This window comes from Sus scrofa, chromosome 3, assembly GCF_000003025.6.
Source record: "Sus scrofa isolate TJ Tabasco breed Duroc chromosome 3, Sscrofa11.1, whole genome shotgun sequence".
In the NCBI taxonomy this organism is placed as follows: Eukaryota; Metazoa; Chordata; class Mammalia; order Artiodactyla; family Suidae; genus Sus; species Sus scrofa.
Genome location: NC_010445.4, coordinates 117,845,985 through 117,872,922, shown reverse-complemented (window position 1 = coordinate 117,872,922; position 26,938 = coordinate 117,845,985). Strand labels below are relative to the sequence as shown.

Genomic DNA, 26,938 nt, shown 5'->3' with positions numbered 1-26,938 from the left:
AAAAAGACCAAAAAAAAAAAAAAAAAAAAAAAAAAAAGCCATATATGGTCCCTCAACTTCTTCTTTTTTTTTTTTTTTGTCTTTTTGTATTTTGTTGTTGTTGTTATTTCTTGGGCCGCTCCCGTGGCATATGGAGGTTCCCAGGCTAGGGGTCGAATCGGAGCTGTAGCCACCGGCCTACGCCAGAGCCACAGCAATGCGGGATCCAAGCCGAATCTGCAACCTACACCACAGCTCACAGCAACGCCGGATCGTTAACCCACTGAGCAAGGGCAGGGACCGAACCCGCAACCTCATGGTTCCTAGTCGGATTCGTTAACCACTGCGCCACGACGGGAACTCCGGTCCCTCAACTTCTCACTATGCATCTGGAGCACAAGCAACCACAGACACTATGAAAATGAATAAGCAAGGTAAAACTACTATGGAAAACAGTAAGGAGGTACCTCAGAAAACAAAATATAAAACTATCACATGACCCAGCAACCCCACTCTTGAGCATATATCTGGACAAAACGTTCCTTGAAAAAGACACATACACCTGTATGTTCACTGCAGTGCTATTCACAATAGCCAAGACATGGAAACAACCCAGATGTCCACTGACAGATGAATGGATTAAGATGTGGTATTTAAAAAAAAAAAAAAAAAGGACCTCCCCTCATGCTCAGTGGTTAACGAATCCGACTAGGAACCACGAGGTTGCGGGTTTGATCCCTGTCCTTGCTCAGTGGGTTAAGGACCTGGCGTTGCCATGAGCTGTGGTGTAGGCCAGCAGCTACAGCTCTGATTAGACCCTTAGCCTGGGAAGCTCCATATGCTGTGGGTGCGGCCCTAGAAAAAGACAAAAAGAGAAAAAAAAAAAAAAAGATGTGGTATATATACACAATTGAATACTACTCAATCATAAAAAAGAACAAAATGATGCCGGAACATGGATGGAACCAGAGACTCTCATACTAAGTGAAGTAAGTCAGAAAGAGAAAGACAAATATCATATGATATCACATATTTGGAATCTAACATACAGCACAAGTGAACCTTTCCACAGAAAAGACGTGGAGAACAGACTTGTGGTTGCCAAGGGGGAGGGAAAGGGAGTGGGATGGACTGGGAATCTAGGGTTAACAAATGCAAACTATTGCCTCTGGAGTGGATAAGCAATGAGATCCCACTGTATGGCACTGGGAACTCTATCTAGTCATTTATGATGGAGTATGATGGAGAATAATGTAAGAAAAAGAATGTACATATGTACGTGTGACTGGGTCACTTTGCTGTACAGTAGAAAACTGACAGAACACTGTAAACTGGCTATAATGGAAAAAAAAGTCATTAATAAATTAAAAAAAAAAAGAAACGAATAAGCAGGGATGTATCCTAATAAAGCTTTATTTATAAACAGTGAAATCTGAACTAATCCTCCCCAATAGATATTATTAAATTTTAGGTCTGCACCTGTAGCATATGGAAGTTCCCAGGCCAGGGACTGAATCCAAGTCCCAGCTGCAACCTAAGCCCCAGCTGTGGCAACACTGGATCCTTTAACCTACTGTACACAGCTGGGGATTAAACTCGTAGTTTTGCAGCACCTCAAACCATAGCAGTGTGATTGAACTCTATCATGTTTTTTTAATGTGTCAAAAAATCTTCTTCTGATATTTTCCCCCAATTGAAAAATTCTAAAAACCAATTCTAGAGAGCAGTTCATGCCAAAACAGGTGGTGGGCCATAGCTGGCCTATGGGCCCAACTTTGCCGACCTTGCTCTAGTGCATTTAGTCTTGACTGCTCCACAAAAAATAAAATACAGATCATTCACTCTCAAATTTGAGCAACTCAAAATTAAACATCAGGGCTTTGATTACAATTTTTTCATTTATGCTCACCCAATGAATATTTTTTATCTGAATGATAAATGGGGATTGGGAGTTCCCGTCATGGTGCAGCAGAAGCGAATGTGACTAGGAACCATGACGTTGTGGGTTCAATCCCTGGCCTCGCTCAGTGAGTTAAGGATCCAGCGTTGCCGTGAGCTGTGGTGTAGGCTGGCAGGTGTAGCTCCAATTCAACCCCTAGCCTGGGTACCTTCATATGTCACGGGTGTGGCCCTAAAAAGCAATAAATAAATTAATAAATAAATGGGGATTTCGGATTACATTTAAACAGAGGTGACTTTATTATTTTCTATGACCAAGTTGCAAGGAGAAAACTTAAAAAACAAGACAAAAACAAACCCCACAAAGTATCCAAGCTCAGCTTTCCAGTTTAGCATATTATTTATTTTAATCATGAGAAAGAGAATGGTGAAGTGGGCAAAACAATGCAACAGAAAGAAAATAAATACTGTTTCAATTTTTTTGCAATAACTTCCATATTAACTGTAATGAAGCTGAGGGAGTAGAGGATACACATATGCCAGTAAAAAGGACTTTAATATTTTTGCAAAATGCCAAATCATTATTGCAAACCACTATGTCCTATGCAGCTACAAATGTCATCAGCTACCTGATGACAAGGAGGAAGAACCTGGACATCATTTAACAACTCTCCCCTGTATGGTTAGATCTTAGGGAGAAAAAGAACAATCTCTTCTTCTAACATGTAATGGTGTATCTAGCAATCAGTTATATAATACTGAACTGATTCTGTTCACTTGAAGAAAATGTATCCAAAAATTATAGTACACAGAACTGCTTAGGGATATAAAGTCTGTCTTCAATTTTTTTTGGTCTGCATTATTAAGCCATGAAATTTCCTGATACTATTTCCTTAAACAATGAGAATCTGCTAATATAGAAACTAAATAATAAAACCTTTTTCATGGCCAAGACCTGTGTAATGTTGAGGTAAATCTGCATAAAAGTTACAGTTTTTCAGGTTATGATTCTTTGTTTCCTACCAAAAGAACAGGGTTCCATTGTGGCGCAGTGGTTAACGAATCCGACTAGGAACCATGAGGTTGCGGGTTTGGTCCCTGCCCTTGCTCAGTGGGTTAACGATCCGGCGTTGCCGTGAGCTGTGGTGTAGGTTGCAGACGCGGCTCGGATCCCGCGTTGTTGTGGCTCTGGCGTAGGCCAATGGCTACAGCTCCGATTCGACCCCTAGCCTGGGAACCTCCATGTGCCGCGGGAGCAGCCCAAAGATATAGCAAAAAGACAAAAAAAAAAAAAAAAAAGAAAGAAAGAACAGGGTCTTATAAGTTCTAAAATTGAACAATATTAGCTAACTTTTCTATAGACAGCATTATTACTTATATGAAAAAAATAGATAAAGCACCTCAAATAACAACTTAGTTGTGTGAGTTTTCATATTTATCAATGCATATCCAAAAGGTTTACAAATAGTTCCTGTAAAGAACCAAGAATATGCATTATTTTCTCAGGTAATATCTGATCCAATTCCCTACCACATGCCTACTCTAAAAAATAAGTCGGGGGGGGGGGCAGATCCCACTATAGCACAGTGGTTAATGATCAGCATTGTCTCTATGGCAGTTAGGGTTCAATCCCCAGCCCAGCACAGTGAGTTAAGGATCTGGTGTTACTGCAGCTATGGCTTGGATTCAAATCCTAGCCTAGGAACTTCCACATGCTGAAACCAAAGGAGAGGAAAAAAATAAGTTGGGAGGCAAAAACCATTTAGAACTACAATAAATAGTATTAAAGCACCAGCATATAACACTAATTACATTTTCATAGTATTATAATTAGTTCTATTTTAAAGCCATAGTAGAAATTAAGCTTTGGACTCAGAGGGGCTAGGAACTGTGTCTCAGCCATCAAAATGCTCAATACGTATTAAATGAAAAAATTCCCTATTTTTTGGCCATGCTCACAGCATGTGGAAATTCTGGGGCCAGGGATCAAACCCACACCATAGCTGTAACCAGAGCTGCAGCAGTGACAAAGCAGGATACTTAACCCACTGAACCACAAGGGAACTCTGGGTGTTCAAGATGATATAAAGGAATTTACATGTATACCTATTACCTACTATAGTAAATATCTCTAGCCACACCTTCATGAAACTTAGGGTTTTAAAAAAGCAAAATCCAATTTGCAGATCTAAATATTCTCTCATCACTTGACTTAAAGAAACTGCGCTTGTGGTTAGCACAAGTTTTTTAAACCTAGGTTAGTTCTATACCCTACTCTTTGATATACTCCTCAAAGTGCTAAAAAAATAAATAAGTAAAGCCAACTAGCCACCATTAACAAGTCAACAAATAACAAACACTGGAGAAGATGTGGAGAAAAGGGAACCCTCCTTCGCTGCTGGTGGGAATGTAAATTGGTATAACCACTATGGAAAACAGTATGGCAGTTCCTCAGAAAACTAAATATAGAACTACCATATGGTCCAGCAATCCCTCTCCTGGGCATATGTCCAGAAAAAACTTTCATTCAAAAAGGTACATGCACCTCTATGTTCACTGCAGCACTATTCACAATAACCAAGACATGGAAACAACTGAAATGTTTGACAGATAAATGGATTAAGAAGATGTGGTACATATATACAATGGAATACTAAGCCATAAAAAGGACAAAATAATGCCATTTGTAGCAACATGGATGGAACTAGGGATTCTCATACTTCATACTAGGCAAAGTAAGTCAGAAAGAAAAAGACAAACAAATACCATATGATATCATTTATATGTGGAATCCACAAGTGATCCCATCTATCAAAAACAGATCACGGACCTGGAGAGTAGACTTGTTTTCCAGGGGGTAAGAGAGATGGATGGAGAGTCTGGGGTTGGTAGATGCAAACTATTACATTTAGAACAGGTTTAATAATGGGATCCTACTGTACAGCACAGAGAATTGCATCCAGTTTCTTGGGTTAGAACATGATGGAAGATAGTATGAAAAAAAAAATGTATGGCTGGGTCTCTTTGCTGTACAGTAGAAATTGAAGCAACATTATAAGTCAACCATACTTCAATAAAAATTTTTAATGGAGCCAACCAAATCATATATTTAAACAATAAGATTTGACAATATGCTATAATAAACATGAATTACATATTTCTAGCTTTCAAAGTATTGGTTTTTTTGGTCTTTTTAGGACTTTTATGCATTCCCAGCATAGGAAAGTTCCCAGGCTAGAGATCCAACTGAAGCTGGAGCTGTCTTCCTACACCACAGCCAGAGCAACACAGGATCCTTAACCCACTGAGCAAGGCCAGGGACTGAACCCACGTCATCATGGATACTAGTTGGGTTAGTTAACTGCTGAGCCACAATGGGAACTCCCATAGTATTGTTCTTTGCTTTGTAAATATTCTTTGATGATAGGTTAGGGAAAAAGAGGTGAAGTGGTTTAAAATTTTTTTAATTAAAAAAAAAAAAAAAAGACTTATCTGAATTAGTGTGGGCAAGGAAAATGGCATAGATTTTTATTAGTATTTTTTAAAGCTCTCCAGGTAATGCTTCCCTGTGCAGACAGAACTGAGACCCTTACACACATCATACTACCCGTTTTCTCTTTTGCAAGTTGAGAATAACAATGCTTCTTCCTTCACAGAGTTATTGTGAAGAGTAAAATTAGATTAAAATGTGAAATTGCAATGGAAGTCTTTTGTAAAGTGTTAACTCACCATAATAAGTGAACATATTTTTTCTTCTGTTTGAGACTCAATATAAAATCCTTTGACTTAGTAATTTCCCCTCTAGGAATTTACTTTACCTCACATAAACAATAATACCAACATAAAAAAATAGACTGAATGATGACATTTACTGCAGCATTGCTTGTAATGTTTAAAAATAGAAAGTGAACAACCTAAATTCAACAAAATAAAAAGCCACGCATTAAGTATTGTTATTAAAATTAAAGTTATATGTACTAACACAATAAAATGTCCATATTAAATAAAAATACCACGTTGCCTAAGATGCATAATTTGCCCAATTTGGTTTAACAAAAAATGTTTTGTGCCAGGAGGTCCTGTCATGGCTCAGTGGAAACAAATCTGACTAGTAACCATGAGTTGCAGGTTCGATCCCTGGCCTCACTCAGTGGGTTCCAGCATTGCCATGAGCTGTGGTGTAGGTCGCAGCAACATGGCTGGGATCTGGTGATGCTGTGGCTGTGGTGTAGGCTGGCAGCTACAGCTCCAACTTGAACCCTGGCCTGGGAACTTCCATATGCTGTGGATGTGGCCCTAAAAAAGACCAAAAAAAAAAAAAGAGAGAGAGAGAGAGAGAGAAATGTTTTGCGGAGTATGAAAAAAATGGGAGTTCCCAATGTGGCACAATGGATTAAGAATCTGACTGTAGCATCAGGGGTCACTGTGGAGGCTTGGGTTCAATCCCCTGCCCAGTGCAGTGGGTTAAAGGATCCGGTGTTGCCACAGCTGCAATTTAAGTCATAGGTTGCAGCTGTGGCTTGGATTCAACCCCTGATCCAGAATGTCCATATGCCATGGGCGTGAACATAAAAAATAAATAAATAGGAGAGGAGGTACTGTTGGTTTCAACTTTGTATTTCTCTATGTTGTAAGGGCTTACTGACATTAGCAAAATAGTTTGGTTTTTTTTAAAAAAGGGTCTTACATTAATAGATTAAATGTGTTACAGGTAAGAAGCTTTATCATAGAAGAGTACAAGCAATCTTGTGCTATTTTTCAGTTCATATTAGTACTAGATTGAATGCAAAACAATCCAAGACCTGTCTCAAATGGCTAACTAGTAATTTTCAATTGTTACACGTTATCAATTAGAATCAATATAGCACAAAGAAGAAATAACTTAAGAAATGTTAATTAGGTTGTAACAGAGAGCTGAAGGAAATCGTCTGAATTTCTGGTCTGACACAAGTGTAAAAAATAAAAACCATTTTACGTAGCAGTTTTTAAAAGATTCTCTTCTTTAGACAAAAGTTTTCCAAACTATGTACTTTAATCACCAACTTTAAGCCTTCTTTAAAATAAAGAGATTTATTGTCCAATATGTTTCAGATATGCTGCTACCCAGCACCCACTTTTCTTTTGCAGGCTGAGCACATGGTCAACTCTGGAATTCATTTTCTGTCATTAGCATAGTAAAGGCTCCAAGAAGTCTCACAACTAAAACTGCTTAACTTTAACTCAGTATTATTGTAACTTTCTGTAAATATGTTAACACAAAAGATGATTATTTTGAGAAGCAGTCATTTCTAGTCATTTCCAAGAACAGGAAAAATAATTTATATACTTCAACTTTCTCAACCTTTATCTAGGAAGAGTCATAACCTGTGACAGTTAAGATTTTAAAATGTTTAGTTTATTATTATTATCATATGAATAGTAAGCAAAATATAAGCAGTAGAAATCTCTGAATTAAATAACTGAGGAAATCTTTTAAGTGATGAGTAAGAATTGCGATTTTTTTTTTTTTTTTTAAAGTTCCTCAAATAGGAGTTCCTGCCGTGGCTCAGCAGAAACGAATCTGACTAGCATCCATGAGGATGCAGGTTCAATCCCTGGCCACACTCAGTGGATTAAGGATCCAGTGTTGTCGTGTAGGTAGCAGATGTGGCTCGGATCCCGTGTGGCTGTGGCTGTGGTGTAGGCCGGCAGCTGCAGTTCCAATTCCATCCCTAGCCTGGGAACCTCTGTGTGCCCTAAAAAGACAAAAAAAAAAAAAAAAAAAAAAAAAAAAAAAAAACTCCTCAAACATTCAAGAACAAGCCTTGAGGAGTTAACACTGCAGTGCAATGAGATTAGCGGCAGCTCTGCAGCACCAGGATGCAGGTTCAATCACTAGCCCAGCATAGTGGGTTAAAAGATGCAGCATTTCCACAGCTGTGGCCTAGGTCAAAACTGCAGCTCAGATCTAATCCCTGGCCTGGGAACTCCATATGCCACAGGGCAGCCAGATTTAAAGGAAAAAAACAAACTTCAATTGGTGATCTATTTCCCAATAACTTTAAAGTGAGATGACCAAATCAATTTCCTGGATATAGATAAAAAAAAAAACCTAAGTAGTTTCTTAGAAAACAATTAAAAAACCCCAAAAAACCAAACCCTTAGACTGCAGCATCTTAAAAGAGAAACCAAATATGTATTAGTTTCAAGGAGCATTCAGTTATACACCAAAAGTGTCTGCAGTAGAAACAGTCAATAATTTAAATGAAATTTATATTCACTTAAAAATGTGTGGAAGGGACACTAACTCATAGGAAATATATACACAATAAAAGAAAAATTAATCTTAGGAAAATAATTAAGCAAATATTAAATAATAAAAATGATAAATAGTAACTTCTTTTCTGGGCTGCATCCACTGCATGTGGAAGTTCCTGGGCCAGGAGTCAAATTTGAGAGACAGGTAAGACATATGCCATAAGCTGTGGCAACACCAGATCCTTAAACCACTGTGTGGGGCTGGAGATCAAACCCACCCCTCTGAAGCAACCCCAGCTGCTGCAGACACAATGCCAGAGCCTTAACTTGCTGCACCACAGTGGCAACTCCTGAATTTAACTTATGAAGACACAAAGATTGGCTGAGGGACAGGGGAGGGGGAGTGGTGAACACAGTAAATTGCATAAATTCTCACTATCCAATTCCTTGGAGACAACCTTATTTCTGGCACTAAGCTTTAAAAGAAAAAATTTTTTTGTCTTTTTTTTTAGGGCTGCACCCACTGCATATATAAGTTCCCAGTCTAGGGGTCGACTTGGAGCTATGGCCGCCGGCCAACACCAAAGCCACAGCAACACCAGATCCAAGCCATGTCTGCGACCTACACCACAGTTCACGGCAATGCTGGGTCCTTAAACCACTGAGCAAGGCCAGGGATTGAACCCAAGTCCTCATGGATACCAGTCAGGTTTGTTACCACTGTGCAACGGAAACTCCTAAAAGAAAATTTTTTTATGGAATATCACAGAGGACACTAATGTAATAGAAAATACATTCAATGACACTGAACAGATGCGAGGTTTCATAATCTCAAATTTAATCTCTCAAGGAAAGTCATGCTTAATTCCTTTAACACAATCCAGGGAAAGTAATTCACAATAATTATGGTCAAGGTTCCTGGACAATATGGTCTAAATCTTCCCAAGTTATAATCTTAGATCTTTGAAGTCTTCTTCAGAATTGTCCTATATTAGAAAAGGCTCTTAAATCTAGTGGACCCCTATATATCATATCTCTTCTCCTCCCTATCTCCACTTTAAGTTCTTTTCTACCGGGGGTCATTACACCTACTAACCCTCTGGCTAAATGCCATTTCATCCATCTCGACTAAATTAACTTTAGAGTCAACTTTACCTCTCCTGGAAAGTTTTTCCTGACCTCTTACAGTGTCTACCCACAAGAGTCCACAGCACTTTTGTAACACTGCCTCCAGTGGTACTTGGTGTATGCACTGTAAACACAACTTTAATCATCTTTCTCTCCACTATAAACACAAGCTTACAGTTATACCAAAACTATGAGAACAAGGATCACTATACCACCAACATCTAAGGACAGTCAGACATAACAGGCCTGCAAAGCTCAAATAAGTACAAACTTCTGGTAGTCTAGATTGATGAAATGATACAATTTAGAACAGCCAGATTAACAAATGGACTGAATGCCAAATAATAACCCATGAATATCTTCTCAACCAGACCTACAATAAAAATTAGCTTATCTCTGGCAAGATGCTTGAGTAATCTTATTTTCACTAGTGTAAGAGCCACATAATTTAGAGATAAAATGAAGGCACCTTTGGATGAAAAAGCCATCACTTGTATCTCAAATGCAAGGCAGTCCAAGAAAATGCAAAACCTGGAGATATCCTCTCTAAATTCCAAATCTTAATTTTGTTTATGTTTTAAATGATTCAGGTTTTGCCAAAGACACTGCAAAAGTTTTATATATAATCATGCTGAAAGTGCTCATAAAATACTATGTAGATGTGAAATAAATGATCTGGTCACCAAAATGGAAGACACAAGTAACTCCTATCTGCATACAATTCTTTCTTGATATTTAACAAAATCATACAACATAGTCTATATTTTTCTATACCTACAATTTGCCTCATTTGACTGCTTAGCAAAGACCTACACTTAGGGTTAGCCTGCCTCCACCACTCATTTACCTTCTTTTAATATCTGAATGAATAAAACCATCTTACATAGTTAAGACTATCTCCCACTCATCCCTAATATGCCTTTCAGAAACAGTGCCTAAAATCAGAAATTACCACTTTGATATAGAACTCATTATTCTTGACATAAAATGTCCAGTACAACAGAAACCACAAAGATTTCTCTCAACTAGTCTACTTTTGTGTGTGTGTGTGTGTCTTTTTGCCTTTTGTAGGGCCACTCCTGCGGCATATGGAGGTTCCCAGGCGAGGGATCTAATTGGAGCTGTAGCTGCTGGCCTACCCCAGAGCCATAGCAATGCAGAATCCCAGCCGTGTCTGCAACCTAACACCACAGCTCACGGCAACGCCGGATCCTCAACCCACTGAGTGAGGCCAGGGATCGAACCTGCAACATCATGGTTCCTAGTCGGATTCATTTACCACAGAGCCACGACGGGAACTCCTGGTCTACCTTTTATACTCAATTTCAGCAAATCCCTTCCAGGAAGCAGATTTCTGTGGTCCAAATACACACACACACACACCCCCACCCACCCACAGGGAGGAGATAATGATTGTCTTTTTTCCTGTGCCACTTGCAGTCAATCAAAATATTCTGACACTCTAGCTACACCTTTTTCCTTCACATTTCTCCCCTTTTTGTATTTGACAGCTACAATGAATTCTGGGATATGCACATAAGGTGTGTACACATCTGGATTTTTCTAGTACTCTAAAATCCTTTCTCTCTTCACAAGAAAAATAGTAAGAGAGTAAGTGAAAACCAGTAATATGTAAAGTAAAAATGGATGGGATTACAGAAGCTCTATTTGCAGAGGTGAGACCATACTAAAGAAATTCTCTTGCCCACATACTTGAATAACCATTCCTTTTTTTTTTTTAAGGGCCATACCCATGTCATATGGAAGTGCCCAGGTTAGGGGCTGAAATCAGAGCTACAACTGCCGACCTACGCTACAGCCACACCAGATCCAAGCCACATCTTGGACCTACACCACAGCTCACAGCAGCACCGGATCCTTAACCCACTGAGCAGGGCCTGAGTTCAATCCCTGAGATAGAATTGAGTCCTCATGGATCCTAGTTGGGTTCATTACCACTGAGCCACAATGGGAACTCCTAATCTACTTTAGAAAAATATAAAAATGAACCAAGGAAAGGCCAAATAAAATTTTCATTTAAAAAAAGTCAACGAAGTTGCTGCAATTTCATTAAAAATTAAAATTACTATCTGACGACTCAACCCCTAGCCTGGGAATGTCCATATGCCATGGGTGCAGTCCTAAAAACCAAAGAAATAAAAAATAAACATACTGAGCTACAGAGAAACTCCTAGGCAAGTCTTAATTTTTCATTTATAAATAAGTTGGGGGGGCTCTATTGTGGTGCATTGTTTAAGGATCTGGTGTACTCGCTCAAGCAGATTTGGCTGCTGCTGTGGTATGGGTTCAATTCCCGGCCTGGAAACTTCCATAAGCCATGGGCACAGCCAAAAAAAAGAAAAAAAAAAAAAAGTTACTGAATCTTTTGAGTTACTAAAAGGAAAGGTCACTAAGGAAAAAATTATCCTTAACCTTATGTCTCTAAGCATACTGCTACATGAAATTCTGAGTGAAAAAGCATACATCTGGGAGTCCCCTTTATGGAGCAGCAGAATTGGACTAGTATCCACGAGGATGCAGAATCAATCCCTGGCCTTGCTCCGTGGGTCAGGGATCCGGCATTACCATGAGCTGTGGTGTAGGTCGCAGACAGGGATCGGATCCTGCCCTGCTGTCGCTATGGTATAGGCTGGCAGCTTGTAGCTCTGATTCGACCCTCAAGTCAGGGAAGCTCCATATGTCGCAAATGTGGCCCTAAAAAGCAAAAAAAGAAAAAAAAAGCAAGCAAGCATACATCCTGTATGCTTTGTAATCTATAATGTAATTTTATGTTTCACTGGAAAAGCGTGACAATATTTCTCTGTAAACTCACCTTTTCCATTATAAAAGTGTCAAACTTAAAAAAATCTTCTAAATATAAAAATCACTAAATATTAGCTTCTAAATGATAGTGTTTGAAGAAACCTTTTTCCAACATCAAAATTTAGGAATGAGAAACATAGAAGTCAGCCTGATGGTAATCCAAATAGCTCTTTTATTACTGAAATGCTTCCCACTATAGGGAAGCATAATCTAGATCTAGGCCAAAAGGGCCTCCTAACACCACACCCCATAAATTATCCTAATCCAGTCACAGGTGGCACAAGACAACCATGGTCCTCCTCCAGAAAGGGGCAGAGTTTATCTCTGGTGGTCTCAAGAAGTAGCAGAGCAAATGCTTTCTGCAGGGGGCAGACTCCCAAAGAGAGAGGAAAGGGGCTTGACCAGTTCCTTTTTACAAATTCATCAACGGGAAGAGTGTGGAGATGGAACAATAGGAGCAAGTCAGACTATTTTCATGTCTTCTTCAAAACAGCAAAAAGTCTGTCACTAACCAATTTACATTGTTCTAAGTATTTTTTTAATCTTAATCACACCTGTCAGTAAAATGGCCTCAAACTGTGAATGCAAGCCAGACAGAGACATGAAGTACAAACATTCAGATATTTAAATAACATAACCGTAAGTCTTAAGAACATAAAAAAATACAGAATTTCCCTATCGTAGAAGCCCAACATATTCAAAAGTTATTGAATTAGAAATTACAAAGAACTTGAGTTCAGGAGACAGTCTGGTCACTGAGAAGATAGGCTTTGGATGTCACATCTGGCCCAAATCTCTAACCATAATTTTTTTCTGCAAACTAGGATAAGTACCTACACAGGAAGACATACTATCTTTCAACACTAAAACGATTTATAAAAAAGCATGGAAAGTTTAAACAAAATCCTACTATTAGTATCTGTGTTCAGACTGTATTGTTTAGCTTGCAAGCATAGCCTGTTAAAGTGACAACCTTGTAAGACCAATTTAAACATGGCAGTAATTAGACTTTTTAAAAAATCTGAAATCGTATTAAAATATTGAAACATCTAACGGAACTTTAGACTCAAATTAAGAAAACCATGTATTTAAGTTTAAATTGAAGTGTTTAAGTTTGTTAATAGCAAGTCTAACTCAAAGATAAAAGCTTTCGACTCGAGCAAACAAAAATGAACTTTACAAAAAAGCTGAACTTTAAAAACTTAAGAATCAGAATTCTGAAAATAACTTCAATTTTTAAAGAAGTTTTCTGCATATAAAAACCACCCTCAAGAATACGAAAAGACAAATCTAAATAACTCAATTTTACCAAAAATTGGGCTTTAAAGACATTCTTGAAATAAAGGAAATGCAGACAACTACTTATGACAACTGTGCAGATAAAGCAAATCATTTTTTTAAAAGCAAGATATTAAAGACTAAGAAAAGAAGCTTAGCCAATTAAAACTTTTGTGTGTTTTAAATCTGATCCCTAGCCAGAAATCCTTAAATCATCTTCCAATGCTCCAGGTCACATGGTGAAGAGTCACCTATTAAACAGGAATCTAAGCAGTAAACAAGCTTTTAAAATCCTTAGGTAACACCCTTTATTAAAACTTTACATATGATACCTTTACAAGTATTATATTTCTCTTACGTATTTAAAAGTATTTTTCTAATTAAGCTTTCCCTAAAAAAAACCTTTATTTCAAAAGTCTGTAACTAGTTTTCTTAAGTTAAAAATCTCAGAAAGTACTAAGTCCAGATTTTAACATGATTGTCTTATTACACATCAAATATGTCCCACCCAAATGCTTAAATGTGTTATAATGAAAAGCTAGGTCGGTTTCCCTAGCTATATTCTCAGAATTAACACTAACTTTTATACGCGTGTTTGAGCATAAAACTCTAACAAATGTATTTTCCCCAAATATGACCCAGTTCAGATACAAAACGAACGCTAAAAATGTGTGAAGCCTCTAATCTATTCTTTAGTTTTAATTTACATATCTTCCCGAGTATCAAAATCGGCTCCAATAACAACAAAAACAAAACATTCCTTACTAATGGCACCTAATACATTAAACCCAAGTCGCCGTTTCTTTCATAAGCACACCTGTCTACCGGAAGCTCTTCCTGGACACACTCGGGTCCTCTAGAATTCCCACACTTGTTTTCATAAACCCACTCCTTCCTCTTCGCCCACTTGCAACTCGCAGCTCCTCCGGATCCACCCGGCCTCTCTCCCGGTCCCGAACCCAAGAGCTGGGAGGACGAACAGCTCGGTCTCTAAACCCACACGCGCGGAAACCGAGCAAGAGCCGGGCGGGCCCCCTCAGCGCCGCGAGGCTGAGACGTGGGGGAGGAAAGGAAGCGGGAAAGCCGAGAGCAACCCCCCCGCTGGGCGCACACCCCCTTCCGGCACCCCTCCCCCTGCATTGTGTGAGCGGGCCCCAGGCCGCAGCCGTCCGGGGCACCCCGCAGGCCCCGTCCGCCCTCCAACCGGAGGGCTGCCCCCGCCAAGGCCGTCACACAATACCCGGGGAGCCAGCCCCGCGGCGTCAGAGCACGGGAGAGGGTGCAAACGCGACTGACTTACGGGGCTGCTGCGGCCGCGCTGCCTCAGCCGGGGACACCGACCGTTGGGCACACGGCGGCGTCGCTCTTGGCCGTCCTCCCCTCCTCCGCCTTCGGTGGCGGCAATATCTTCTTTCTCCACCTACCTCCCTCCCCCCCACCCCACCTCCTTCTCCTCCCCCTCCTCCTCCGAACCACCGAAGTACCGAGGGTGAGACACAGTCTCACAACAACATGGCTGCCACCGCCACCTCCCCTCCCCTCCCCCCCGCCCACCGGGCGCGCGCAAAGCACTCCGGGAGAAAGGGGGGCGCTCACCGAGGTGCGGCTCCTCGCTGTGGCTTCGGACGCTTCTCCCGCGCTCTGCACGCCGGCCAGCTAGAACACTGCGCGTGCGCACGCTCTCTACGCTCGCGCGTTTCGGCCGTCCCTTCGGCTTGCGCTCCCCCGCCCTCACCTTGCGGGCTTGCAGCCGGCTCTGACATCGGGGCGGTGCCAGGCGGGAGCGCGCGCCGGGCTAGGGCATCGCGGGAGTGGTGTTTCCGATCTACGCTGCTTCGGTCTCTGTGTTACCGCGTGGGGCCTCAACTTCTGAACTCGCTTACCCTCAGCTTCCTGGGCCACAGCTCATTGTTCTCCCTTAACTGCGCGGTGTCGGCGTCCTCGCTCGTGGTGTACTCGCAGTTCGCTTTCCGGGTGCTGGCATTCACAAGAATGGCTCAGTAATCTAGGCCTTTAGGTGTCATCCTTACCCTCTCCCCGCACCATGACGGTGGAGACGCATTGGGGAGGAAAAGTGAACCCCTTAAGAGGACTGCTCCGAGGGCAAATGGAACTAGCTCAGCAGCTTGCCACCCCTGGGTGCCTGGCCGGGTAAACAAAGTAAGCTCAGGTGGTTCTGTAGGCCAGTGATGCTCACTCTGGCTGCTACCCAGGTCGGGATGTGTGTGTGTGTGTGTGTGTGTGTGTGTGCTGCTACCCAGGTCGGGATGTGTGTGTGTGTGTGTGTGTGTGTGTGTGTGTGTGTGCTGCTACCCAGGTCGGGATGTGTGTGTGTGTGTGTGTGTGTGTGCGCTGCTACCCAGGTCGGGGTGTGTGTGTGTGTGCGTGCGCGTGCGCTGCTACCCAGGTCGGGCTGTGTGTGTGTGTGTGTGTGTGTGTGTGTGTCTTTTTAGGGCCGCACCCGCCTGTAGCCGCTTACGCCAGAGCCACAGCAACGCGGGATCTGAGCCACATCTGCGACCTACACCACAGCTCAGGGCAATGCTGGAGTCCTAGCAGATTGAGCGAGGCCAGGGATCGAACCTGCGTCCTCATGGATGCCAGTCACATTCCTTTCGTTGAGCAAGGCGGGGAACCCTGCAGGTCTGGATTTCTGTAGCAGGCTTTTATGTAGACTTCCTGAAACTGTGTTCAGTGTCACTACCTCCAGCTGGTGACTGCCATCTAAAATGAAAATCTCCTTCCTGGCACTCACCCTGGCTTTCAGCTTCACTCTGTTACCCACACTGCAATGTCCAGGTGTGTTCTGTTCAGTAAGAAGAGGTGTTCCTCTAAGAAATATCCCGTAGGAGATCCTGTCGTGGCGCAGTGGTTAATGAATCTGACTAGGAACCATGAGGTTGCGGATTTGGTCCCTGACCTTGCTCAGTGGGTTAAGGATCCGGCGTTGCAGTGAGCTGTGGTGTAGGTGGCAGACGCGGCTTGGATCCCGCGTTGCTGTGGCTCTGGTGTAGGCCGGCAGCTACAGCTCCGATTCAACCCCTAGAAAAGGCAAAAAGAAAAAGAAATATCCCGTAATCAAGTATGGAAGTCACTGAGGTACATATTGTCTGCCTTCTCCTCCCATTGGGCTGATAATAGCAAGAGTCTTTACTGTTGCTTAGTCCACATGAAAATAGGTGTACTGGTCAGAGGCACTCCCTCAGAATTTGGAATTAGGACTAGGAAACCCCAGTCCCCCCTTGAGAAGTCTCTTAAACCTGGGCTCTCTGGGCTGACTTGTCCCACCATATGGACAGAAAACCTACAGAGTGGAGTTGAGAGAGAAGAAAGCTCTGATATTTCTCTTTCTCTTTGTTCCTATAGTTTGTTGGCAGCCTCTTTCCTTGGGTTCTGAAACAAATGCCTTGATTCGTATACTGCTGCTTTTTTGCTTAAGCTAAATAAAGAGTTTCTATTACAACCAAGAGTTCTAACTAAAAGCCATATGTATACCATAGTTATTATTTATTTAGTGCTTTCAATATGCAAGCTCTAAAGCATTTTCCATGTCTCATTTAATATCCCCGTAAAACAGAACAGATTCATGGACATGTGACCTGTGCAGTCCCACAAGGCTTCAAGCTTTAGACAGGGCTGCAATTGGTTTAATGCTTTGTCCTTGCCATTTAGAGTCTCCCTCTCTCTCTCTCCTTTTTTAATGACTGCACCCAAGGCATATGGAAGCTCCTGGGCCAGAGATTGCATCTGAGCCACAGCTACAACCCATGTTGCAACCTTTAACCCACTGCATTGGGTTGGGGATTGGACACTGGCCTCTGAGGCGACCCTAGCAGCTGCAGTCAGATTCATAACCCGTGGTGCCACAACTCCGCCATTGAGAAAGTATTAGTTTTTGGAAAAGAGGGCTCCGTCATTTTCATTTTGCACTGGGCTCCACAAATTATATAGCCTATCCCGTCTATGAGGGATTATCTCTGTTTAACAAAAGGCTTTACTACCAGACTGCTTAGCACCTTTCAAATCAAAATATGTGGAGTTCCCATCATGGCTCAGGGGTAGCGAACCCAACTAGTGTCCATAAGGACTCCGGTTTGATCCCTGGCCTCACTCAGTGAGGATGTGGTGTTGCCATGAGCTATGGTGTAGGTCGAAGATGGCTCAGATCCAGCATTGCTGTGGCATAGGCTGGCGGCGACAGCTCTGATTAGAACCCTGGCCTGGGAACTTCTATATGCTGAAGGCGCCACCCCCCAAAAATAAAATAACAATATGCTTTGCAAATATCCAAGTGAGGGACATGGTATGTAACATTTCCCGAGCAAATCTGATTCTAGAATACATTTTTTTCGTGGCAGATCTTTTAGAGGGTTTGTGCTTTGCAGAACTCAAGACTGAAGCCCAACCCTTTAGTGATTTGACTCTGTGTATCTCCAGCTCATGATTCCCTATGCATGGTGAGTGGTTTCTTTCCTCTGTACCTTCAGGTATGCTTTGCGATCTAACCTTGATCATTAAACATCTTCCTATTATAATTGGCTTCTCTTGTAGGTTTACCTACCAGGAAAGAAGGCACTCCTCAGCTACTATAAATATCAGGTGTAACTTGATGTTTAAGGTGGGTATTATAAATGCCATTGACATTGACACCGGACAGCCATTTTAATCACCTGGGAGCTTATTAGAAATGCATACTTTTGGCCCCACTCCAGTCTTTCTGAATCAGAAACTTGAGATTCCCAGGCAGTTCCTCTACACCATAAAGTTTAAGAAGCATTGGTGAGCCAATCACAATAATTCCATCTTGATAGGGACTGTTTCTGTAATGGGTGTGTCATCCATTTTGAGCCGGTGAAACCCCAAGGTGCCAGCTCAGAGCATCTGGGAGGAAAAAAGCCAGTCTCTCCTGGATGTAAACAAGGCTGCAAGACAGCACACTGCCTCAGTTCCTGCTGTCAAACATCTTGTGACCACAAGTGAACCTAGATTGTGGCCAAGACTGCCAGGAGCCTACCCAGAGTGTTCATTCTCCTCTTCCTGAGTAATAGGACCAGTGGACGTTCCCATGGGATGGAAGAAGCATAGGATGGAAATGAGTGCCCTAGACTTTGCAGCAACACACATTGTGTTAGGAATGTGTCTATAAGGCCTGTTGAGACAAGTGGTTTTCAACCAGAGTTGCATATCAGAATCACTTGGGCAACATTTTAAAGATATCAATTTCCAGGCCCCCTCCTAGAGGTGTTTTTGTTGTTGCTGTTGTTGTTTGGTTTTTTTTAACGGCCACACCTTTGGCCTATGGAAGCTTCTGGGCAAGGTGTTGAATTGCAGCTGCAGGCCTATGCCACAGCCATGGCAACACTAAGTCCAAGCTGTATCTGCAACCTATGCCACAGCTTGTGGCAACACTGGATTCTCAACCCTCTGAGTGAGGCCAGGGATTGAACCTGCATCCTCACAGACACTGTGTCAGATTCTTAATCTGCTAAATCACAGTGGGAATGCCACAAAGATTTTGATTTAATGGATTTGGGCAGAAGTCTGGACACATTCCCCCCCCCCCCCCCCCCCCCCCCGGGGCTGTCCCTGCAGCACGCTGAAGTTTCCAGGCCAGAGGTGGAACCTGAGCCACAGCAGCAACAATGCTGGATCCTTAAAAACCCACCCACCCCCATCACCAGGAAACTTCTGGACACATTTTATAAAAGTTCCTCAGTGGTTATACTATGTAGCCATTGAGAAATACCAGCTTAAATCACATTTTACAGCATAATGCCATTTCAGTATTGCTTTTCCCCTAGGATTGCTCATGAAACTTCTTGTAAACTCTTTTCGTAACTTTGTTGTTTTTTGTTTTTTGTGGTCTAAGACCCACAGAGGTCCAAGGCCCAGGTCCCAAGGCTGCTTTTCTAGACTCCTCTAGTAGGAGCCACCAAGGTATACTTTTCAAAGCTGACTGAGGCCCCACTTTGTGGGACTGTTTCTGTTTCTAAGTTCAGCTAACTTTTGCCTCTTTCCTTTATTTCCCCAAGGGTGATGTTACTAACTCTACCATGTCACTCACCCTTTGCTTTGTCAGCTCTTGAATGCCAAATTCTCTATGTTGAATTATCTGTTAAAATTATTAATGTGAGGAGTTCCCGTCGTGGCTCAGTGGTTAACGAATCCGACTAGGAACCATGAGGTTGCTGGTTTGATCCCTGGCCTCACTCAGTGGGCTAAGGATCCAGAGTTGTCGTGAGCTGTGGTGTAGGTCAAAGACATGGCTCAGATCCGGCATTGCTGTGGCTGTGGCATAGGTTGGCTGCTGTAGCTCTGATTCCACCCCAAGCCCAGGAGCTTGCATATGCCACAAGTGCGGTCCTAAAAAAGAAAAAATATATTATTAATGTGGTCTCTGTTTTCTTGATTGGACCTGAACTGATGCATCATCGTCTAGAATTTATTGAAGTCATGTCATGAAAGTATATTTGGTATAAGCATTTGCAGGAAATGTGACTTAAAAAAAAATCTTGAGTTCCCAACATTGCAAAGTGAGTTTAGAATCCAACTGCAGTGGCTTAGGTCACTGCCAAGGTGTGGGTTCTATCCCCAGTGGAATGGGTCACAGCTTTGGCTCAGATTTAATCCCTGGCCCAGGAACTTCCATATGCTGTGGGTGCAGACATAAAAATTAAAGAAAAAAACAACTTCCCATGCCTTCTTGTCATTTTTTTTCCCTGCATCTTATTTTTTTTGGTCACCGAGTGGAATATGGAGTTCCCGAGTCAGGGGTCAGATCTGAGCCACAGTTTTGATCTATATCACAGCTGTGGCATACCAGATCTTTAATTCACTGTATCAGGCCAAGGATAGAACCTGCATCCTGGAGTTCCCGTCGTGGCTCAGTGGTTAACGAATCCGACTAGGCATCATGAGATTGCGGGTTGGATCCCTGGCCTCGCTCAGTGGGTTAAGGATCCGGCATTCCTGTGAGCTGTGGTGTAGGTTGCAGACGTGGCTCATATCCTGCATTGCTGTGGCTCTGGTGTAGGCTGGCAGTTACAGCTCTGATTGGACCCCCAGCCTGGGAACCTCCATATGCTGAGGGAGCGGCCCAAGAAATGGCAAAAAGACAAAAAAAAAAAAAAAAAAAAAAAAAAGAACGTGCATCCTGGCATTGCAGAAACACCACTGTTCCCCTTGTGCCACAGCGGGAACTCCTTGCATCTTAATTTTTGTTTATTTTTATTACAAATTTTTTTCTTTGTCAGTTACACTTGCAGCATATGGAAGTTCCAGTGCCAAGGATCAAATCAGCTGTGGTGTAGGCCACAGCTGCAGCAGCACTGGATCCTTAACCCACTGCACAGGGCTGGGGATCAAACCTGAGCCTCCGGATCACTAACCCACTGCAACACAGTGGGAACTCCCTTTTCTTTCTTTTCTTTTTTCTTTTTTTCTTTTTTTTCTTTTTTTTTGGTTTGTTTAAATGAGTCTCCTTTTAGACAACATTGCTAGCTTTTTTTTTTTTTTTTTTTTTTTTGTCTTTTTAGTGCTGCATCCATGGCATATGGAGGTTCCCAGGCTAGGGGTTGAATTGGAGCTGTAACTGCTGGCCTCTACCACAGCCACAGCAACACCAGATCTGAGCCATATCTGCAGCCTACACCACAGCTCACGGCAATGCCAGATCCTTAACCCACTGATCGAGGGCAGGAATTGAAACTCTGTCCTCATGGATACTAGTCAGATTCATTTCCTCTGAGCCACAATGGGAAATCTGCTAGCTCTTTTTTTTTAGGGCCTCAGGTGCAGCGTATGGAAATCCCAGGGCAGGGTTGCATTGGAGCTACAGCTGCAAGCCTATGCCACAGTCCAGCAACGCTAGATCCAAACCACATCTGGAACCTAAACCACAGTTCATGGTAATGCCGTATCATTAACTCACTGAGCGGGGCCAGGGATCGAACCAGAATCCTCATGAATACAAGTCGGGTTTTTTTCTGCTGAGCCACAGTGGGAACTCATAGCTCTATTTATTTGTTTGTCTGTTTGTTTATTTATTTATTTATTGCTTCTTAGAGCCACACCCATGTCATATGGAAATTCCCAGACTAGGGGTTGAATCTGAGCTGCAGCTGCTGGCCTACACCACAGCCACAGCAACCTAGGATCAGAGCTGCATCTGCAACCTACACCACAGCTCATGGCAATGCCATATCCTTAACCCACTTAGTGAGGCCAGGGATCAAACCCACATCCTCATGGATACTAGTTGGATTCGTTTCCACTGAGCCATGACGGGAACTCCAACAGCTCTTATTATCAAAACAGATTTATTGAGATATAACTCGCAGGCCATATAATTTGCCTATTCACCTTGGACAATTCAATGTGTTTCAGTCTATCCATGGATATGTACCTCAATAGGTCAATATTAGAATATTTTCATCACTTTGGAAAGAAGACACATTCCCTTAGGCTAACATTCTAATGTCCCTGACACCTCCTAGTCCTAAGCAACCAGTAACTCACTGTTTGTCTGTGTAGATAATTTGCTTTATTCTGCATATTTCATGTAAATGGAATCATATTGTATGTGGGTTTTTTTGGTAACTGGCTTCTTTCACTTATCGTAATGTTTCAAGATTCATCTATGCTATAGCATGGATCACTATTTCATTCCTTTTTTAAAAAAATCTATTTTTCTTCTTTTTTGGGGGGGGGCGGGGGGCCACGGCTGCAGCATATGGAGGTTCCCAGGCTAGAGGTCAAATCAGAGCTGCAGCTGCTAGCCTATGCCACAGCCACAGCAATGCCAGATCTGAGCCTCATCTGTGACCTACACTGCAGCTTGTGGCAACACTGGATCCTTAACCCACTGAGCAAGGCCAGGGATGGAACCTGCATCCTCATGGGTACTAGTCAGGTTCTTAAGCCACTGAGTCACAATGGGAACTCCCTTTTTTTTTTTAATTAGCATATAGTGGATTTATAATGTTGTGACTTCATTTCTTTTTATTTTTTAAATTTTATTTATTTATTTTTTGCTTTGTATGGTCACACCTGAGGCATATAGACGTTCCCAGGCTAGGGGTCGAATCAGGGCTACAGCTGCCAGCCTACACCATAGCTCATGGCAGCAACACCAGATCCTTAACCCACTGACCGAGGCCAGGGACCGAACCTGCAACCTCATGGTTCCTAGTTGGGTTTGTTTCCACTGAACCACAACAGAAACTCCTCATTTCTTTTTATAGCCAAATAATATTCCATTGCACAGATATATTACATTGTTTCTCCATTCAACTAACAGGCATTTAGGTTGTTTCCACCTCTTGGCTTTTATGAATACACTGCTGCGAACATTCGTGTACAATATTTTATGAGGAATACCTTTGTACTTTGATTATGGTTTCTTTCAGCGTGGGTTTGCTGTCTTTTGTGTGATGTATTCCTTTTTGACCCCCTTGTAATGTGTGTGCCTGATGAAAAGCCCACTGTTTTTTCTTGCTACTCAAGGTCACCCTGGGCAGATTTGCATGCTTTCTTGTTACTTGGAGATCCTGTGAGTAAAATCTCTGATAGCTTATCCTTGCTTATCTGGGACCACTGTGTCTTCCCTTCAGAGCTTTCATTTGAGTACTGAGTGTAGTTTTAAACCACTTTTCAGTAGCCAGAGGAAGCCACGGTGGGAGAGGGCAAGAGTTTAGTCAACACTAAGTTGAGCAGATGCGGCTCAGATCCCACATTGCTGTGGCTGTGACATAGGCTGGCAATTTCAGCTATGATTGAACCTCTAGCCTGGGAACAAAAAAAATGGGGCACATGCACAGAATGTGTCTAATTCCCTGCTAGATCTTCAGCAGTAGATTCATGAGCTGTCCTATCCAGCTCCAGTTTTTGGAGCTGCCCTGTGGAACCAGCTGACCTCCTCCTCCTGGTGAAAATATTTCTTCACCATATTCATTGTGATCTTAATCCTTTTACTCAGACCTTGTATAATTAATTGTATTTCTTGCTTCATTACATCCTGATTAAAAGCTAAAAATAAAAACAAATAAATAAACAAAACACTAAGTTGATTTCTTGCTGGAAGACCTAGATTCCGGCCACTCAGTAGAGATTTGCCAAGGTTCATGATACCCAGTCAAAGGTCTATTCCACTTCCTGGGCTTCAGCTTGTTCTGTCAATGAAGAGTGTCCTGAAAATGGCAAACTCTGGTAACATCCGCTTTGCTTCCTGGCTTGCAGCCTCATCTTATAGTAGCCTCATCTGTTAGAGTTCTATCTCCCTACTAAAGCCAAGCAAGAGCCCTGACCAGCCTGTGCAGAGCTGCCATAAGCCTCTTTTTCCTTCCAGCACAGAACCCAATTCCTTTCCTTTTTTCCTTTTTTTTTTTTTTTTTCTTTTTACCACTGCATCTGTGGCATATGGAAGTTCCCAGGCTAGGGGTTGAAGCCAAGCTGCAGCTGTGGCCTACATCACAGCCACGACAACGCCAGATCCTTAATCCACTGAGCAAGTCCAGGGATGGAACCTGTATCCTCATGAACACGATGTCACGTTCTTTCAACCTGTGGAATCTGGAAAGCTCCAATTTCTAAAGGAATTGTATATTTGTAGCCTTGATTTATATCAATTTCCCGTTTTCAAAATTATGAGGAAATTTTTTCTTAGTTATTCTTTTTTTTTTTTTTTTTTTTTTTTTTTTTTTTGTCTTTTTGCTATTTCTTGGGCCGCTCCAGCGGCATATGGAGGTTCCCAGGCTAGGGGTCCAATCGGAGCTGTAGCCACTGGCCTACGCCAGAGCCACAGCAATGCGGGATCCGAGCCGCGTCTGCGACCTACACCACAGCTCACGGCAATGCCGGATCGTTAACCCACTGAGCAGGGGCAGGGACTGAACCCGCAACCTCATGGTTCCCAGTCGGAATCGCTAACCACTGCGCCACGACGGGAACTCCTTCTTAGTTATTCTTATTCTTCGTCTGGTGAACTTCCATATCACGGAGTAATCTCTTGCTCTCAAAGGGAAACATCTACCTTCAAGTAAGGCATTCCTCCAGAGCTTGTATTTCCAGTCTCAAAGTAGTTTCCCCAGTTCCCATCTGTCATTTTGGTGGTCTTCTAGGGAATACATCGGCTTGAATTTCACTCCTTTACCCTAGAGCCTGTGCAAAATACAGACTCCACTGTGAACTAGCCCTTGACCACCTACTGCTCTTCCATGACAGACACTGAAACAGTGGGGATCTAGATTGTTGTGTTTGGGGTTCTGGGAATCATTGCTTTAGCTTGGATGCACTGTGGTGGCTGTGGGTTTGCTTGCTTGCATTCTCCAAGTGTTTGTGCATGAAGTCAGGGCTGTTTCCATCTTCTGTGTTGCATTGCCCCTGAAGGAGAGGCCGACTAAATATTAGAGGGTGAGCCAGAGATATTTTTCTGAATGTAAACATGCCTGGATAGGGTGGGGGTGTTCCCAGCCTTTTATGGTTTTTCAGGTGGAAAATTTTGGCCATTTGGGCATTGTGGAAAGTAACCGTTTCTTTGGGTTAAAACAGGAAGATGTGGAAGTTCCTGTTGGGTCTCAGGGATAATGAACCCGACTGGCATCCATGAGGATGCAGGTTAGATGGGGACTGAACCTTACCCTGTGGGGTCTGCCCTGACTCCAGGGAGGAGTGTCAGAATTGGATTGAATTGTAGGGCATCCAGGTATAGTCCACAGAGAACTGGAGAAATGCTTTGTGTGGGAAACCTCCTCCCCCGACTCCACCCCCACTCATATTTGGTGACAAGAAGTAAAGTATTGAGAGTAGCAGAGGGGAAAAGGGTTTTATCCATTAGTTGGTCACAGTTTTTCCTCCTTACCCTCAGCAGGTCCCCTTTGTGCTCTCTCTGTCAAAGGGGCTTTAAGATCCCTCCTGTTGCTGAACCTCACAGAGAAGGCTGGTCCTAGACAGAAAACAGTATGGCAGGAAAAACCAAACTGCCCCCTTGTCTAGTCTTCTCGAGTAAGCAAGTAGACCCAACATTCAGCATCTTATAGAGCATATTAGAGAAAAGCAAATCCTCCATTGAAATACAGAGATAAGCAAAAAACTAGGAATCCTTGGGAGTTCCTGTCATGGCTCAGTGGAATGAATCTGACTAGCGTCCATGAGGACGCAGGTTCAATCCCTGGCCTCACTCAGTGGGTTAAGGATCCAGCATTGCCATGAGCTATAGTGTAGGTCGCAGATTCAGCTTGGATCTGGCATTTCTGTGGCTGGGGCATAGGCCAGCGGTTACAGCTCCGATCATACCCCTGGCCTGGGAACATCCATATGCCATGAGAGCAGCCCTAAAAAGTGCCAAAAAAAAAAAAAAAGAAAAGAAAACAAGCAGACAAACTAGGGATCCTTGGCCATTGATAGTAACAAATGTGATGAAGCAAGAAGTAAACACCCCGGGGCAACCTATGCCATTGCAGGAAAACACCAATGTAAACCCCACCAGGTGGACATGGAGGACTCCCTGGAGGGAGGAAATCTGAGGACAAGAAACTATTCTCTTGGCCACACTAGTTACAGATTTTCACCAGCTTCCAAGCGAGGAAAAGCTAGAGGCTAAGGTCAGAACCTTATGCTCAGCATTTATAATTTATTGTCTAGGAGAATTTAGAGTAAATGGATTGTAGTTCTCATTCAAGATATGTGCTCCTTGTTCTCAACTAATCCTTTTAGTGTCTCCACAAAGTCTCAAATAAAATCTTAAGTTTTTGGAGTTCCTTGGTGGCTCAGCAGGTTAAAGTGTCCGGAGTTGTCACTGCTGTGGCTCTGGTTGCTGCTGTGGTGCAGGTTTGATCCCTGGTCCTGGATTTCCACATGCCACAGGTATAGCTAAAAAACAGACAAACAAAAAAATAAAAACCCTTAGGATTTTGCTGTAGGTGATATGAGAGCTGGGTGAATCTTACTGGACTACTCAAGTCAAAAGTTTAGTGCCGAGTTCCTGCCATGGTACAGCTGGTTAAGGATCCCGAGTTGTCTCTGTGGCATCATAGGTTCAATCCCCAGCCTGGTGTTAAGGATCCCACATTTCTGCTGCCATAACATAGGCTGAAATTGCAGCTTGGATTTGGTTTCTGGCCTGGGAATGTCCATATGCCACAGGTGCAGCCAAAAAAAAAAAAAAAAAAAAAAAAAAAGGGAGTTCCCATTGTGGCTCAGCTGTATCCATGAGGATGCGGGCTTGATCCCTGACCTCACTTAGTGAATTAAAGAATCTGGCATTTCCACAACTGCAGCGTAGGTCAAGGATGTGGCTTGGATCAGGTGTTGCTGCAGTTGTGATGTAGGTCTTGGCTGCAGCTTGGGTATGGTCCCTGGCCCAGGAACTTCCAAATACTGCAGATGGGGCCAAAAAAAAAAAAAAAAGGAGTTGCATACATTGGTCAAAACAAGATGACTCATTGCCCTTTCAGGCTGCTGCTTTAACGAGATTCTGTCTGAGCATCCCTATGGTGCATGCATATCCTAATGCATACCTGCAGTGTCACCTCCAGGCATACCATGTACTAATCTGCCTCTGTGCCCACATGCCCGCCATCAGTGTTCTGTCTTCACT

General features: G+C 42.7%; 1 protein-coding gene and 1 long non-coding RNA gene across 28 annotated transcripts in view; one reads left to right on the top strand and one right to left on the bottom strand.

The window, feature by feature from the left end:
- PUM2 (pumilio RNA binding family member 2) overlaps positions 1–14,993 on the bottom strand; it is a 107,635-nt gene extending 92,642 nt beyond the window's left edge. For 7 of the 27 annotated variants that reach the window (XM_005662719.3, XM_021087797.1, XM_013996321.2 and 4 more), the window contains exon 1: positions 14,645–14,890. The gene's annotated coding sequence lies outside the window, so the exon portion shown is untranslated. Of the gene's footprint in view, positions 1–14,161; positions 14,430–14,644; positions 14,902–14,940 lie in introns of those variants that run through there. The other 20 variants (XM_021087794.1, XM_021087800.1, XM_021087807.1 and 17 more) reach the window with 11 other exon arrangements.
- LOC102158392 lies at positions 15,096–18,897 on the top strand. Its single transcript, XR_302627.3, has 3 exons — positions 15,096–15,504; positions 17,703–17,801; positions 17,896–18,897. It is a non-coding gene; the product is annotated as an uncharacterized LOC102158392 (long non-coding RNA).